The following is a 5,654-nucleotide window of genomic DNA, read 5'->3' on the forward strand; positions in this document are numbered from 1 at the left end:
TATCAAGCACTCTGCACAGCAGAGAGTACAGTATTCAAAAATGCTAGCTAGATTATTGCTAAATTCCTTTCTATAATTCTGTGACATTTCATTCACATACAACTTTTTCAGAGGGCTAGGGTAACAAAGCATGGGATTTATATCAGAAGATACAAACTTATAAACCAGGCACTTATTTATGGAGGCCCTGAAGGCTCTGGTAGTTTTGGGGGACTGTAAGGAACTCATGTTCAGATAAGCCACCACAATTATCCAGGAAACTTGTTACCATTTTGCAGGTGCTGAGAATCTGTCCCAACTTTTTTAAACAGCCCAGGCTCAGAATTCATTCTCCAGCTAATTAAAAGCACAGTGTGTTCATGTTTTTCCCAGTGGACTCAATGCTACAGGAAGAGAAATTTCATGTTTTGTTTATCTAGTAGGAAGAGGGTGGTGGAATTGGCCAGGTGTGACCACCCTATTCAAAGAGCACCAAAGTATTTTTTTTTAAAAACAGCTTTGAAATTCTCATTTGTTGTAGATGGTTGGCCACCACCACCCTTCTTGTGTAATAAGCTCAACTTATGAGCTACAACAAAGCAGTCAGAGATAAACAAGCATTGTTGTCCACTCAGAGAGCCAGACAGACCAGAAGACAAGAATCCAGGAGTAAGCCAAGATTTTAGGGCCTGATATGCATCAAAATCTAGGGAATACAGAATGAGTCATGATGAAAGTTAATGCTATCTAGAAAGAGTCTGAAAAGACAGGCGTTAAGACATCATACAGGGCTTCTTTCAAACACAAGCCTAGTTAACCCTCACAACCTTGGGGGCATAGGTATGATTAAACTCAGTTTATAGATGGAGAAACTGAGCTTCAGGGAATTCAAGTGACTTGTCAGACGTTACAAAATTAGTAAGAGATTTAGGGGAAGGGAGATAGGTAATTAATTAAAAGTAAACAACTATTATGTGAATTTTTTTTAAAAGATTTAAACAAAGTGATATGAGAGAGTAATTAGAGGTAAGGCTAATATTAGCTAGATGGAGTATATATTAGATATACCATTGAATAACAAATTACCACAAACTTGGCAGCCTAAAAAAACACATATTTATTATCTCAGTTTTTGGGGGCTAGGAGTCTAGGCATGGCTTAGCTGGGTCCTCTTCTTAGGGTCTTCTGAGGCAGCAATCAAGGTGTCAGCAGGACTGTTTTCTCATCTAGGCTTCACTGAAGAAGAATCCACTTCCAGACTCACTCAGGTTGTTGGCAGAATTTATTTTCCTGCAACTGTAGCACTGAGGTCAAGCTCCGTGATAGCCTTTGGAGGGAAGCTTACCTAAGTCCCTTGCCACATGGACATTCCCAATACGGCTACTTATTTCATCAAGTTAATAAGGAAATTCTCTAGCACAACAGATTCTTACATAATGTAGCATAATCATGCAAGTCATAGTCCATTCCTTGTGCCATATCCTATTGGTTAGCAGCAAGTCACAAGTCCATCCATACTCAGAGCAGGGGAATGGACAAAGGCATGAATATCAGCAAGCAGGAGTCATGAAGACCATCTTAGAATCTCAAAGTTTAAATATTCTATCCAATAATTTTACATAGCCTTAATTTCATAGGTATGTAACTATGCCTACTAGCCCAGCCATAGTTCTACAATATACACATAAAATGGACACATCTATGCAATATAAGAGAAAACAATATCCTGTTATTGGTTGCCCTATATATCCTTTTATTTATGTATTTTTCAGTTTTTTGCAGGCTATTTTGAGATGAGGTAGAGCATCCTGAAGGGCATTCTGTTATACCAATGCTACGATCACCTTTTTCGTTTGCTCTTGTAGAATTTTGCTGATTTCACTATTTTAATCAAATCATGAGAGATTTCTGGCCACAGTTCTGGCCCCTCCTCTAGAATTATGCTGGAAAACAAACTTCTAAATATGAATTTCTAAATCATGTTAGAATTTTTAAATACCAACCAATGTATATAAATTATTGCAGCCTCATAATAATCTGAGCACATATAATGGCTGCTTCATTTTTTTATCTAAATTTAGCATAAATCAAGCTTATGTGGTAATATAACAGCTTCAAAGAGGAAGTGGCAATTCTGTAAGTAACTGAAGGCCTCAAGGTCACATACACCTCTGCAACTGAGGGACTCCCTAGTCTAATACCTGCTATTCTCTTATTACCCTCAGATAATTTGATAATTTAATTATTTGAATGGTATCCCAAAGAACTACAAATCTCCAAGGAAAGATTTTCATTCCAATAAGTGCATTCTAAGGAATATTGCTTATAAAGATGTTAAAAAAAATTAAAAAATAAAGAATATTGATTAGACAAAAAATAGATTTATAAAGGGAACTTGGAACTTTTAAAATACCGCTGCATTGATTTTCTTCAAATTTCCTGCGTGCAGAAATAATCTTTTACTGGAAGAAAACTGTCACTTTGTTGAGAATTTAAGGGAGAAAGCCTATGATCTGAGATTAGATTAGCCTTAAGATCTAACCCCAAATTTTCTGCACTTGCTTAGTTTCTTTTTTTGTAATATGTGGATAATCCCCACCATAGGATTTTTGTAAGAATTTATGAGCTCAGTCAGAGGGCACAGAGTTGCTTCTGGAAGTAACATCACGATGGCTGCCCAAGAAGAACCCCAAGTTCAGTTCAAACTTGTATTGGTTGGTGATGGTGGTACTGGAAAAACTACTGATACATTTGTGAAACGTCATCTGACTAGTGAATCTGAGAAGTATATAGCTACCTTGAGTGTTGAGGTCCATCCCCCTGTGTTCCATACCAACAAAGGACCTATTAAGTTCAATGTATGGGATACAGCTGGTCAGAAGAAATTTGGTGGACTGAGAGATGGCTATTATATCCAAGCTCACTGTGCCATTATAATGTCTGATGTAACATCGAGAGTTACTTACAAGAATGTGCCTAACTAGCATAGAGATCTGGTACGAGTGTGTGAAAACACCCCCATCATGTTGTATGGCAACAAAGTGGATATTAAGGACAGAAAGGTTAAGGCAAAGTCAACTGTCTTCCACCGAAAGAAGAATCTTCAGTACTATGGCCTTTCTGCCAAAAGTAACTACAACTTTGAAAAGCCCTTCCTCTGGCTTGCTATAAAACTGATCAGAGACCCTAACTTGGAGTTCATCGCCATGCCTGCTCTCACCCCGCCAGAGGTGGTCATGGACCCAGCCTTGGCAGTGCGGTATAAGCATGATCTAGAGGCTGCTCAAACAACTGCTCTCCCAGATGAAGATGATGACATGTGAGAAAGTGAAGCTGGAGCCCAGAGTCAGAAGTCTAGTCTTATAGGCAACTGTCCTGTGATGTCAGTGGTGCAGCGTGTTTGCCACTTTATTATATAGCTAAGCAGAACATGTGCTTAATCTTTGGGATGCTAAAGGAGATGAATGGGCTTCAGAGTGAATGCGGCAGTTAAAAAAAAAAACCTTCATTTTTTGGACCTGCATATTTAGCTGTTTGGCAACACAGTTGTTTCCTCCTTGAGTTTCAAATATAGACTGTTACAGTCACATCACTGTATTCAGTGGTAGAATCTTGTTTTTTACTGTCATTCCCATTCCTTTTCATTTAGAATCAGAATAAAGTTGTATTTCAAATAAAAAAAAGAATTTATGAGATTTTCATGAGAATTAAATAATAAATATAAATGTAACAAATATAACAAATAAATGTAATAAAAATAATCAACAAATATAATATCAAATATAAAGTATATAAGATTGTGACTGGTACCACCTAAGATTTTTAAAATCTGTAATTATAGTTCTTCATAGCTTGAAGCTGGATAGGACTAGACAGAAAGCCCTGCAGATGGGGTTTTGTCTATTTAACTGGTTGTTATCTTCAACTCTAATTGGCAGTGTCTCTGACTCTCTCCTACCTGGCCTAGCTACACCCATGACTTGATTCCTTTTTCTCCTGCCTTTCATGATTTCTGATAACCCTTTCCACCACTGCTCACCCTTCTCTCTATTCCCACTCCCAACACACCCAAGGAAAGCTTTTCTCATCTGGCCTCAGCCATGCTCACTTGGAAAGCCCTCTGCTGCCCCCCATCAGTAATTGTGAGGGAATGCCCACAACCTCCAGATAAATTCTCTCCCTCCCAATAAACCAAGAATATTTGGTTTGCATTGAGTTCCAGTAAAAGGAAAGTTAATGTGAATTTTACAGTAGCAAAAATATAGAAAACCTATTGTGTTTTATGAATTTTTATGGGTAAACAGTGCCATTTTATCCTGAAATACGTTTTTAAGGTAGTAGCAGAGAGTGGAAGAGAGACTCCTAGTTCAAGCAAACCCTTTAATTACAAAGAAGTCAGGGCCTTTTGATGAATTCCAAGAACATATTCTAGAATGGCCTTGGGTCTATTTGAGCTGCTATAACAAAACATAAAATACCATAGCCTAGGTGGCCTAAACAACAGACATTTCTCATAGCTCTGAGAAACTGGGAAGAAGATCAGGGTGGCAGCAGTTTTGGTGTCTAATGGGAGCCCACTTCTTGGTTCATAGACAACCATCTTCTCACTATGTCCTCACATGGTTGATGGGGGTCTCTTTTATAAGGGCACGAATTCCATTCATGAGGGCTCTATCCTCATGACCTAATCACCTCCCCAAAGCCTCACTTCCAAGTGCATCACACTAGGGATTAGGTTTCAACAAATGTATTTGGGGGGACAAAAACATTAAGTCTATAGCACCTTTTGACTAAGTGAAATAATGATAAATTGGTATTATGTAAAGCCTGTTGAATTTGTAGCTCAGTCCTTCCCTCCAAAAAAGAGACAAAAGAGAGAATGAGAGAAAATCATGCAGAACAGTGATTAAGAAGTTTGAAATCAAACAGATCTGGTGTTGATCTTCCTGAAAACCAGCAACTTAGGACAAGTTACTTAAACTCTCTATACTGGATTTTCCTCTAGTAAATGGAAATAATAACAATACCTACTTCATAGCATTATTGCAAGTATTAAATGTGATAATATATTGCATGGCCTTCATCATGGTGCCAGGACATAGCTCTATTATTATTTTAAATGATCTTCAGGAATTTTTATCTGGCTTTTATGGAATCTGATGGGTGGGTAGAAACCACAGAAATTTATGGTTATATTGAGTAAGGCCTATCAGACACTGCTCTACCTAGAAGCTACAGAATCTGAAGAAAGAGCAAATAATTCTGAAATGTTTTGAGATATTACCTTATAATACTCTATTTGGGTTTTAAACTTATTATTCATTTAAAACACTTGCTAGGGTAATGAAATGCCCTTAGTATAACAAACAGCATGATCTTTTTATTGTGATCATATCAGAATTTCTGGCTCCTTTATGAAGAAAGTGAACCAATTTTGAGACAGATGTTTTGTGTTAGTGTTTATTATGTTTACAAACATCTTCGTTATAAAGCAACAAAGCCAGGAAACCTCTGTGAATAAGCAGGATGGCGGGGTTTATAGAGCTAATGTAGCGATTAGAGCCACACTAACAGAATTGGGAGAGGAACCGGTTATAGTTAACGTGCATCAAGTGAGTTTTCCATCAAACTTCTGTCTCTTTATGCCAGATTAACTCACCTTTTTACCATTTCTA

General features: G+C 37.6%; 1 pseudogene; it reads left to right on the plus strand.

Moving 5' to 3' along the window:
* The first annotated feature begins 2,648 nt into the window (after positions 1–2,648).
* LOC103013683 (GTP-binding nuclear protein Ran-like) lies at positions 2,649–3,302 on the plus strand (annotated as a pseudogene).
* The last annotated feature ends 2,352 nt before the right edge of the window (positions 3,303–5,654 follow it).

Source organism: Balaenoptera acutorostrata, chromosome 12 (genome assembly GCF_949987535.1).
Source record: "Balaenoptera acutorostrata chromosome 12, mBalAcu1.1, whole genome shotgun sequence".
In the NCBI taxonomy this organism is placed as follows: domain Eukaryota; kingdom Metazoa; phylum Chordata; class Mammalia; order Artiodactyla; family Balaenopteridae; genus Balaenoptera; species Balaenoptera acutorostrata.